Consider the following 11,936-nt stretch of genomic DNA (forward strand, 5'->3'; position numbering starts at 1 on the left):
GGATACAAAATTAATGCACAGAAGTCTCTTGCATTCGTATACACTAATGATGAAAAATCTGAAAGAGAAATTAAGGAAACACTCTCATTTACCATTGCAACAAAAAGAATAAAATACCTAGGAATAAACCTACGTAAGGAGACAAAAGACCTGTACACAGAAAACTATAAGACACTGATGAAAGAAATTAAAGATGATACAAACAGATGGAGAGATATACCACGTTCTGGGATTGGAAGAATCAACATTGTGAAAACGACTCTACTACCCAAAGCAATCTACAGATTCAATGCAATCCCTATCAAACTACCAATGGCATTTTCCACAGAACTAGAACAAAAAATTTCACAATTTGTATGGAAACACAAAAGACCCGAAGATTGCCAAAGCAATCTTGAGAAAGAAAAATGCAGGTGGAGGAATCAAGCTCTCTGACTTCAGACTATACTACAAAGCTACAGTAATCAAGATAGTATGGTACTGGCACAAAAAAAGAAATATAGATCAATGGAACAGGATAGAAAGCCCAGAGATAAACCCACACACGTATGGTCACCTTATCTTTGATAAAGGAGGCCACAATATAAAATGGAGAAAAAGCATTCTCTTCAGTAAGTGAGGCTGGGGAAACCGGACAGGTACATGTAAAAGAATGAAATTAGAACACTCTCTAACACCATACAAAAAAATAAACTCAAAATGGATTAAAAACCTAAATGTAAGGCCAGACACTGTAAAAGTCTTAGAGGAAAACATAAGCAGAACATTCTATGACATAAATCACAGCAAGATCCTTTTTGACCCATCTCTAGAGAAATAGAAATAAAAACAAAAATAAACAAATGGGACCTAATGAAACTTAAAACCTTTTGCACAGCAAAGGAAACCATAAACAAGACGAAAAGACAACCCTCAGAATGGGAGAAAATAGTTGCAAATGAATCAACGGACAAAGGATTAATCTCCAAAATATATAAACAGCCCGTGCAGCTCAATATTAAAAAAATTAACAACCTAATCCAAAAATGGGAAGAAGGCCTAAATAGACATTTCTCCAAAGAAGACATACAGATGGCCAAGAAGCACATGAAAAGCTGCTCAACATCACTAATTATTAGAGAAATGCAAATCAAAACTACAATGAGGTATCACCTCACACCAGTTAGAATGGGCATCATCAGAAAATCTACAAATGACAAATGCTGGAGAGGGTGTGGAGAAAAGGGAACCCTCTTGCACTGTTGGTGGGAATGTAAATGGATACAGCCACTATGGAGAACAGTATGGAGGTTCCTTAAAAAATTAAAAATAGAAGTAACATATGACCCAGCAATCCCACTGTTGGGCATGTACCCTGAGAAAACCATAATTCAAAAAGAGACATGTACCACAATGTTCATTGCAGCTCTATTTACAATAGCAGGACATGGAAGCAACCTAAGTGTCCATCGACAGATGAATGGATAAAGAAGATGTGGCACATATGTACAATGGAATACTACTCAGCCATAAAAAGAAATAAAACTGAATTATTTGTAGTGAGGTGGGTGGACCTAGAGACTGTCATACAGAGTGAAGTAAGTCAGAAAGTGTAAAACAAATACTGTATGCTAACACATATATATGGAATCTAAAAAAAAAAAAGTTCTGAAGAACCTAGGGGCAGGACAGGAATACAGATGCAGACATAGAGAATGGACTTGAGGACACAGGGAGGGGGAAGTGTAAGTTGGGACAAAGTGAGAGAATGGCATGGACATATATACACTACCAAATGTAAAATAGCTAGTGAGAAGCAGCTGCATAGCACAGGGAGATCAGCTCGGTGCTTTGTGTCCACCTAGAGGAGTGGGATAGGGAGGGTGGGAGGGAGATGCAACATGGAGGGGATATGGGGATATATGTATACGTACAGTGATTCACTTTGTTATACAGGAGAAACTAACACAACATTGTAAAGCAATTATACTCCAGTAAAGATGTTTAAAAGAATAACGTTTTTATTATGATAAAACATACATAACATGAAATTTAACATTTAACCATTTTCAAAAACACAGTTCACTAGCATTAAGTACATTTACGTTATTGTACAACCATCATCACTACCCATCTGCAGAATCTTTTCATCTTCTCAAACTGAAACTTGGTACCCATTAAACAATCACTCCCGTCCCCTCCTCTCCCCAGCCTCTGGCAAGCACTATCCTATATACTGTCTCTATGAATTTGGCTTCCCTAGGCACCTCATATAAGTGGAATCATACAATATTTGTCCATTTGTGACTGGCTTATTTCACTAAGGATAATGTCTTCAGGTTCATCCATGTTATAGCATGGATCAGAATTTCCTTCCTTTTTTAGACTGAATAATATATTCCATCGTATGGATGGACCACATTTTGTTTATCTCATCCATCGATGGACATCTGGGTTGTTTCCACCTTTTAGCTATTGTGAATAACGCTGCTGTACCTATGGATATACAAATATCTATTCAAATCCTGGCTTTCAAACCTCTTGGGTATACATGCAGAAGTGGAATTGCTGGTACTCCTGTGTTTAATTTTTTGAGGAACCACAGTAATAATTATTTAAAAACTTAGATGATCATTTTGATGACCCAGATGTTCACATCTCCCAGTGCTTATACCCTTGTGTGTCCCCTCCCACATTAACTGTGGGCCAGGCCTGTCACTGCTTTGACTGATAAAATATAGACAAAACAATGCTATACCAATTCCAAAACTGGACCTGAATTGATCTGGCAGCTTCTACTGCCTTCCTTTTGGAAGGCTTCCTCTTGGCACAGTCCTACTTAGAAGTTAGCCACCATGCCATGGGACAGTCCAAGTGGTCACCTAGAAAGGCCCACATGGAGAAGAACCAAGTGCCCCAGGTTACAGCCCCACCTGAGCTCCCAGTCAAGCACCAACTGATTCCAGATGCCCAGGCATCCCAGACATTTCAATTTCAGCTGAGCTCCTGGTCAGTGCTTCAGCTGATTATAGTTACCCACTGTCCCAGCTAATCCTACTTGGAGCAGAAGAACCACCCCATGAAAGATAATATACTGTTGTTTTAAGCCACTAAGTTTTGAGGTGATTTGTTATGCAGCATTAGCTAGCTGAAACAAAAACCCTTTCAAATGTTTTAGAGCAAGAGCAAAATGCATTATACCTAATGTAAGATTTGGTTAGAATTTAAGATATTTGATATAGAGTGAAATAGGCCCAGAGCCTTCAAAGAACTTAAATATCCTAGGCACTAACAAACAAACAAGTAAAAAGATGCAAAGCAGCTGGTAGGAGATGGGTCCCTAGAACCAACAGGCACAGCAGGAATTTTATAGCTGCTGTGGTTGTTGTTGTTTTGATTGAGTTAAAGGCTTGGCTGGCCCAGATCAGCATGCCAGTTAGCTGCTATCATCCTTATACTAAAGAAGGCAGCTGGGGATTTTTCCTCCTATGTGGCTTGGCATATGGCTTTCGGGGGATTTGAACTCTTAATTCCAAGCTTCCTTTTCCCCAGAAATTACCATGCAGCTGAGAGATAAGAAGGAATTCAGTCAAGACTGTTCTCAGATTCCCATAAGCACAGAAAATAAACAGCCCGAACTTGAAGCCTTGAAAGCTGTGGCTGAGATGGGGCTCACTCACCTGGGCCCTGAGTCTCTGGCCCTCTCTCACTGCCAGACACTACAAGGAAAGCAGCTTCTGCCTTGCTCTGTTCTCCCAAGCTGGGGCCCCATGACCCAGACCTGCAGGAACGGTCCTGGTCTTAGGCAGGAAGAATGGTGGGCAGCGGTTCACTCAATATTCAATAATGTATACTGAGCACATACTATGTGCCAGGCAGGCACTATGCTGGGCACTGGGCATATGTTGGCAAATAAAATAGACGTGGTCCTTCCTGTCATGGAGACTGCGGCTCGGTGGAGGAGACGGATGACAAACACACAAGGACAATACAAGTGCTGCATTTGTTCATGCCTCAGGGGCCCTTTGCATGGTTTCATCTTTTTTTTTTAATATTTGTCTGTGCTGGCTCTTAGTTGTACCATGTGGAATCTAGTTCCCCAGCCAGGGATCGAACCTGGACCCCCTGTATTGGGAGCTCAGGGTATTAACCACTGGACCACCAGGGAAGTCCCTGATTTTGTCTTTTTTTTAAAAATTAATTAATTAATTTCTTTATTTATTTTTGGCTGTGTTGGGTCTTTGTTGTTTCATGCAGGCTTTTCTCTAGTTGTGGCGAGCGGGGGCTACTCTTTGTTGTGGTGCACAGGCTTCTCATCACCGTGGCTTCTCTTGTTCTGGAGCACGGGCTCTAGGTGCGTGGGTTTCAGTAGTTGTGGCGCACGGGCTTAGTTGCTCCATGGCATGTGGGATCTTCCCGGACCAGGGATCGAACTCATGTCCCCTGCATTGGCAGGCGGATTCTTAACCACTGTGCCACCAGTGAAGTCCCCGATTTCGTCTTCTTGATGTTACTCTTTATTCTGCTACATTTGTCATTGGGTGTCAGCTTAAACATAACGTCCTCACCTTCCTTGCTGCCCACTCACCCTGACCCTCTCAGATTGTATTAGGTGTCCTCCCAGTGTGTTCCTCTGCCCAGCTCCATCACTGCATGAATACAATCTGAGAGGGTCACGGTGGGGGGCTGCCTGAAGGTGGCATTCTCCATGTTGAATGTTAATGGACAGAGGAATGGAATGGGTGTGGGTGGGCAGAAAAGACAGCAAGGGTACAGGCGCAGAGGGGAGAAACATCTTGAACAGTCAGAGAACAAGAAGCCGCTGGCGGGGGGAGGAGGATAGAGGGGGAACGAGGAAGGGGGTGAGGTTAGCCTGGCAGTAGGACCCATTTGGTACACCACTGGACCCCAGTTTTGATGATTAGACCCTCTCCTGTTCCTTCTATCCTCCCGTCTCCGCATCCCACCCAGGACCTAGTAACCTGCTGTGTGACAGCCAGGATCCAGATTCACGACGAACAGGTGAGCAGTTTTGTCGCTATTGGTCATTTCTTTGGGAAGAATTTTTTGACTACCTTGGAGAGTCTGAAGGTAAGCATTTTTCTCTTATGCTTCTTTTTTGCCCCTAGTAACAGCGAGCTTTTAAAAAGTCAGCATATGTCCATGAACTTTGAAGAACTGCAGCAAGGAATCCAGGAAATTCCATTGTTTGGACAACGGGCAAGGAAGGCAGCTTCCTCCCAGGAGCAGGCAGCACTTGCACCCAATCCTGCAATTAGATGGAAGGACAGACAGCCAGTTAGAGGAGGAGATTAGCATTTAACAGAAGCTGGGTTTTTTCTGGATTATTAGAAGCCTTGGAGACCCAAATTTTGCTTTCCCCTTCCACAGTGAAAACTCGAATACTTCTTGTGGTTTCATCTGCTTTGTTAATTTAAAAACTTGGCCACTAAAATAGGATCCGTGATGCTGTAAAACCTGAAAGGGCGATTTTGGAAGAAGCGCTGCAGTGGTAGATTTCCAGTTACCCGCCCAGGCTGCTCACCAAGGGGCAAACTAAGTTCCTTTTAACATGAACTGCTCAGCAAGAAATGTTTTGCCCACATTTGAACCCATACTCAGAGTCCCCTGTAGTCTACACATCTGTCTGTCATGCTGGATTTACACACACTCGCATCATGGGGGCCTGGAGACTTGGAGGCACGGTGCTTCAGGAGGCCAGGATGGGGGCAAGTGCTACAGAGACATTGTGGAGAGCGGGGCAGGGGGACCTCAGATGAGTGTGCCGCATCCCTGTCATGTGCTGCCCCTTCAGTTGCCTGGGGCTTGGGGTCTGAGGGGAAGGGGCAAAGAGCAGCCAGAGAGGGCAGGATTAATGCCAGGATCGTAGCCATCAGAAAGGGCAAAAAGCCACTTTGGGCCCACAGTGACATGACCCTCAAGGCTGAAGACAAGTTCTGGGATGAAAAGGAAGTGAGAGAGGTTGATTTTACAGTAGGGTTGCCAGATTTAGCAAATTAAAATACAGAATTCTCAGTTAAATTTAAATTTCAGACAAAAAGATTACTTTAGTATAAGTATATCCCAAGTGTTGCATGGGATATACTTATACTAAAAATTTTTTTCATTGTCTAACTGAAATTTTAACGTAACTGGCTGTCCTGCATTTAATCTTCCTTGTATGTCTCCAGCTCACCAGTTCCTCTACCTGATGTCCCAGCCCACCCCTGTCCCTGGTGTTTTCTTTCCCCTCTCCTCCTCTCTGGCCCTCCTTCTTCCTCTCATTCTTCCCCAGTGATGCAAGAGAGGATCTGAAAACAGGTCCCAAATAACTGGAGCTCATTCAATACTGATATATTCTCTTGCTTCCATTTGCATGTTTACTTCTTTGTGGCTGTCCAAAGTTTAAAGACTTTATTTCCTGCTAAAATTACCCCAAGCAATATACAACAGAGGAGGGGAGATATAGGGACAACTGCTTTAATAATTCAAGCAGCCCCCTCTGAAGTGCTGGAGAGTGTAAACTCTTCGCACCAGGCCCCCTACTTTGTTGGCACATCCTTGGAGAAATCCAGCTAGCAGCCTCCAGATCCAAGGGTTGCCACCCAAGCCTGCGGCCGCTCAGGTACTTTCATCTGGGGAACAGGAAGAAATGGAAAACACGGGGGATAGGAGGCAGAGACAAAGCACCCAACTATTGCAGGGTGAGATCCAGGATTGTTGTAATTGCATTTATGTGAGTGTCAGAGTTTGCATGTGCGGTGGTAGGTTGTAGGTGGTATTGGGGAAAACTTATCAACACAGAAGCTGACAATAGGTACTGGCGACCTAAACTAACGAGAAAATTAAATGAGTTGGATTATGTCACAATAACTCTTATTATAGTCATTTTGGTGAGCCTTCTACCATGGATGCCTAATTACCATATGGTGTCATAATACTTATGTGTATCATTATATATGCCTTAAATTAACTTTGTTATAAAGTGTAATTTGATTGCAACAGGAGATTCAACATGTGTTGAATTGAGCCTTTGGAGTTTGTTACTCATGCAGGATGGAGCTCTCCTGCTCTGAGAAATTCAGCGCAGCTATGGGCTGAGTCATGGTGAGAAGGCCGCGTTGGAAATGGCTCCCAATGACCCTCCACTTCCCAGCATTCATCCCTTTTGTAATCTGCCCCCTCCAGGGTACAGTGGGCCTAGTGACTTGCTTCTAACAGATAGAATACAACAAAAGTGATGGGATGGCACTTCTGAAACTGGTGTAAAATGCCTGTGCCTTCTTGCAGTCCCTCACTCTCTCTCACTCTGGGAAAAGCCAGCTGCCGTGTCATAAGCTGCCCTGTGGAGACGCCTACATGCCTGGACCCCAGCGAGGCCTCTGACCAACAGCCAGTGAGAACCTGAGACTTGCCAACAGCCAGGGAGTGAGCTTGGAAGAGGATCCACCCCCAGTTGAGCCTTGAGATGCAGGCAGCCCTCGTGGAACCTTCATGCAATCTTGTGAGAAGCTCCAAACCAAAGGCATCCTGACCCACAGAAACTGAGATCATCTTTACTACTAATAATAATTCATTAATATTAAATGTTAGTTGTTTTACACTGCTCGACTTTGGGGTAATTTGTATGCAGCAACAGATAAAAGAAGACGGTCACTTCCTGAGGACTGCACTTCTGTGGTATGTCACTGAGAGAGTGGTGAAAAGTCTAACGGTTGTATCTGACAGTGCAGACCCAGCAGCTGATGAGGACGCTAGTGTGGGTGGTGATGCGCGGCTGGGGGCTGGGAAGGAAGAAAGACATGGAGGCTGGTGCTTTACTTCATCAACATTGCCAAGTTCTCAGGAGCTCTAGAAATGCTCCTACCTGTCGCTAAACATTCCTGAAATGCTGCTATCATAACTCTGATTCCTGTTTGCAAACTCAATATCCCATCACCCGCCAGGGCCCGGAACTGCGCTTGCCTCTCCCTTTGATTTGTGTTCTTGGCCAGGTCCCAGGCCACTCCTGTCTGAGGCTCCTCGGATGTGGACTCTTTAGGAAAGGATGCCCCGTTATTCAACGCTCTCAGTCTCTTGGCTCCAAGCCTTCCCTTCTGTGCTCAGCAGTGAGATACTGGGGCTGGGGCTCCGCGGGCCAAACCCGGCTTTATCAGCCGCGCGCTGCCGGGGTCTGCCGACAGGGGGCGGTAGAGCGCGCTGCAGGGCTGGAGGTGGCGGGGCTGCTCCCTCCGCTTCCTCCCGGTTCCTGCTCGCACCAACCCAGCCTCACTGGCTCGCCCCATCTGCGCCAGTCCCCGTGGCAGCAGCTGAATCCAGTCTGCAGTTTCCTCGACACTCGCAGAGCCAGCTTCCTGGGGCCCCTCGGAGGCACCATCACCCGCTGAGCAGCACCTACTCCTCGGAGATTGGAGTCCCAGCCACCAGATCCCTCCTCCGAGTTTCTAAGTTTGCGTAATTTCAGTCTCTCCCTTTATCTTGCGTCCCCCCAGCTTGGGGGGGCCGCTGCTTCCCAGATGCTGCCTCCGTGATACTTTAGACTTCTGCTTGGCCTCTGCAGTTACCTCGTTAACAAGTCTTGCTCTTGCATCCTCTCTGTTATAAAAACAAGCTGCTTTGATTTCTGTCTCCTGCTTGTGCCCTGGCTGACACAGGGGTTCCTGCGCCACTCCTGGCCTCTGGCCAGCTTCCCATCTTACTCTTCCAAAAAGAGCTTCCCCCCGGGCCGTGCACAGCCAGCCCTCCAAGGGAGTCCCCATGACATGTGTACCCTGGGCTGCTGTCATCACCCCAGTCCCAGCCCTGCCCTCAGGGGAGAGACGGGGGAGGTGCAGACCAGAGACCGGCTAGGCTCAGAGCCAGTGGCAAAGGGGGAGGGGAGGGGGGAGGTCAGTGCAAAGAAGCGGGAGCGCAGCTCCGGAAGTGCTGGTGCCCAGTATGTCAGCTGGAGTCACAGGTTACAGCAGAGAGCAGGGGAAGGTGAGAAGCAGCGCTGGCCGCCGGTCTGGGAACCGTGGGGAACTCTGACTCATCAGCTGCTAGCTGGTTCTACCTGCTTAAGGGGCACCTCCATGGCTGGCCATGTCCCTTCTTTCAAAGGGCAGGGAATTCCCTGGTGGTCCAGTGGTTAGGACTCTGCACTTTCACTGCCGAGGATGCTGGTTCAATCCCTGGTGGGGAACTAAGATTACAGGGCCAAAAAAACAAAACAAAAGGCAGTGTTACAAGCCTCCAACTGACAGGTGGCCCTGAGGCCATTAAAGGACTGTATTTCGTAATATTTTTGTGTGAGTTAGGGGACCCTTTTATAACACAATTGCTTAGGAGGGGAGGCTAGAATATAAACTTAAATTTAGATGTAAAACTCATTCTGTCAGGCAATTTCTAAGCAGGAAAACAGAACCCAGTTTAAGTATTTAAACAGATGGGAATATGATGCAGTGAACTGGTTACACAGACGATGCAAAATCTGAGTGTTCAAAAGGGCCCTGGGGAGATTAGTGCCACAGGAAGCCACTGGCCTTTGAGGCAGGACAGAGGAAGAAGTGGTGCCCAGGTTGGGTTCTCTAGAAGCAGACAGGCATAGTTTGGGGTTCATGGTGTTTATTAGGGGTCAGCTCCTGGGAGGGAAAGGAGAAAAAGGATGGCAGAGGAAGAAGCTGCCTTGTGATGCAGACCAAACAAAACCTCAGCCAGGTCTGGAGTGTTGCCCACCAGCATGTCCTGCACTCAGCCAGAATGGCTGGGCACTTAATACCCATCCCCTTGGTCAGGGGATGTGGGCTGGTTGGGAAGAGCATGACATTGCAAGGCTGACCCTGCAGGAGCTGATGGCTGGAGGTGGGCTGCCGGCTTCACCCCTGCCGTCGGGCAGCAGGTCCTTCCTTGAAGGGGACCTGAGCGTCTCATGCCTCCCACAGTAGTGTCGCCAGAGCCCAGGGGAAGATGTTCCCTGATGGAGGCTGGACCCACCCTCAGTCTGAACGGCGGCGTTGGAGCCAGGCTCCTAATGGAGATTCTGTGCAAGGCAGAGGAGGAAAGACATACCTGGCCTTGCCCTTCCTCCTGCTTATGATGTCTGACTAGTGGCTCCTCCTGGCCAGCCCTGGTCAGGAAGAGCTGCCGGGGAGCTGGAGAAATCCAGCCTGCAGGTGTGAGCACCTTGAGCAGAGCTGGGGAAGGGAAAGGACTCTGCCAACAAACAAACCCAGGAAATCCTTTCAGCAATTTTCCTCTTACTTTCTCTCCCCAGAGCAACAGGGCTTAGAACCAGGGCCTACTGACTGCCAGCCCGCAACCTGTCATGCTTCCCTTCAGAACAGGCCACTTTATCTTGTTGAGAAAAACCCCTTCAGGAACAAAGGCCTCACCCCCTCAGCTGCTGGGTTTTGTGCCCAAGATCATACCATACCCCTTTCTGTGGTGGCCAGTATCTAATGGCTGACTGAGGAGAGGTGTCTGCTATACTTTTCTTTACAGCACTTCCTACCACCTGACCAATTATTTATAATGTATTTATTGTGTCTCCACCACTCAAGAGCAGGAAGTTCGGCTTTGTTCATAGCTGTATATACACAGTGCCAGTGTTTGGCACACAGTGTGAATTCAATTAAATTTGTTAATGAATTCATTCATTCATCCGTTCATTCATTCACCAAGTGCTAAGCCCTAAGCCCCATCAGGGCCCTAAGCCCTGGTGATATAATGGTGTAAGACCTTATGGAGCCTTCCCAGGATAGACCCCTCCCCCGTAGCCTCTGTTGTAGCTCCTCTCTGAAGTGCCCAGATCATAGTATCTCATGCCTATTTCCTGAGCTTTTCAGAGGCTAAAACCCAACACCACATGGAAGAAATTAACTACTTGATGATCATGAGCGTGTAGCCCCCAGACCTTTTGGTGCCTAAGGTTTGATCCCCATCATCCAATCAGAGAATTGTGCATGAGCTGATCACAGACCCTGGGATGCTTCTCCCACACTTGGCCCTTAACAATGCTTTGCTGAAACAAAACGTTCCAAGGAGTTCTTGTTTTTTGAGACAAGCCACCCATTCTCCTTGCTTGGCCCTGTAGTGAATGTTTCTCTGCTCCAAACTCTGATGTTCCAGTTTATTTTGCCTTACACACGCAAACTTGTGTTTGGTAACAGTGATGCCTTTGGAAATTTCTGATCTACTGGAGAAATTAGACAAGTAGAAAAATAATGCTAACACAATGTGGCAGGTGCTGTACTGACGCATAGTTATCAACCAACGTGACTAACTTGTGCTGCCAAGGCAGAGCTTCATTGAGCAGGAGATAAGGGACTGCTTTCCAGAAGGGTTCCAGGCAGATGGGCCCTGGAATGGGTGAAGCCCAGGATGGCCTGAGCAGCCAGGCAGGTGACTTCAGGGGCTCTAGGACATCAGGATCAAGAGGACAATGAGACAGGGGAGGCCAGGCAAGCCCCTAAGATTCAGCACTACCACTTCTGGAAACTTGGTCCTCAGAACAAGAGCTTGAATGTGCAAAGACTCATGTACGAGGCAGATCACTGCCATATCGGTTCCAACGGCAGAAAATAAGGAGCAATGTCAGTGTTGATCAGAGGGAAACAGCTGAATAAATAAAGGCACTTCCATACTTTGGAACTGCAGCTATTAAGAGGCGTTGCATTCGTCTATGTGTACCGACTTGGAAAGATCTACATGATACAATGCTAGATGGAAAGGGAGATTACAGAACGATATGTACATATTGATACCCATTTTGTTCAAATATATGCACATGTGTGTTTATATAAATATAGAAAATCATCTAGAAGGAAACAGACAGTTGGGATAGGAATAGACAAGGGGACACTATCACTTTTGGGTATTATTTGAATTTGTTAAAACCAGTATGGATTAACTTTCAAATTAAGTAAAGGGATAAAAAGAGAAAAAAGAAAGTCCAAGGAGCTTATGGTCACTGTGCATCG

General features: G+C 46.3%; 1 long non-coding RNA gene across 1 annotated transcript; it reads right to left on the bottom strand.

Annotated features, from left to right (window-relative positions):
- Positions 1 to 1,982: 1,982 nt before the first annotated feature.
- LOC125964491 (uncharacterized) lies at positions 1,983 to 5,244 on the bottom strand. The gene is made up of 2 exons (XR_007477554.1): positions 4,962 to 5,244; positions 1,983 to 4,912 (listed from the first exon to the last, which is right to left on the bottom strand). It is a non-coding gene; the product is annotated as an uncharacterized LOC125964491 (long non-coding RNA).
- Between the last annotated feature and the right edge of the window lie 6,692 nt (positions 5,245 to 11,936).

This window comes from Orcinus orca, chromosome 5 (assembly GCF_937001465.1).
Source record: "Orcinus orca chromosome 5, mOrcOrc1.1, whole genome shotgun sequence".
Lineage (NCBI taxonomy): Eukaryota > Metazoa > Chordata > Mammalia > Artiodactyla > Delphinidae > Orcinus > Orcinus orca.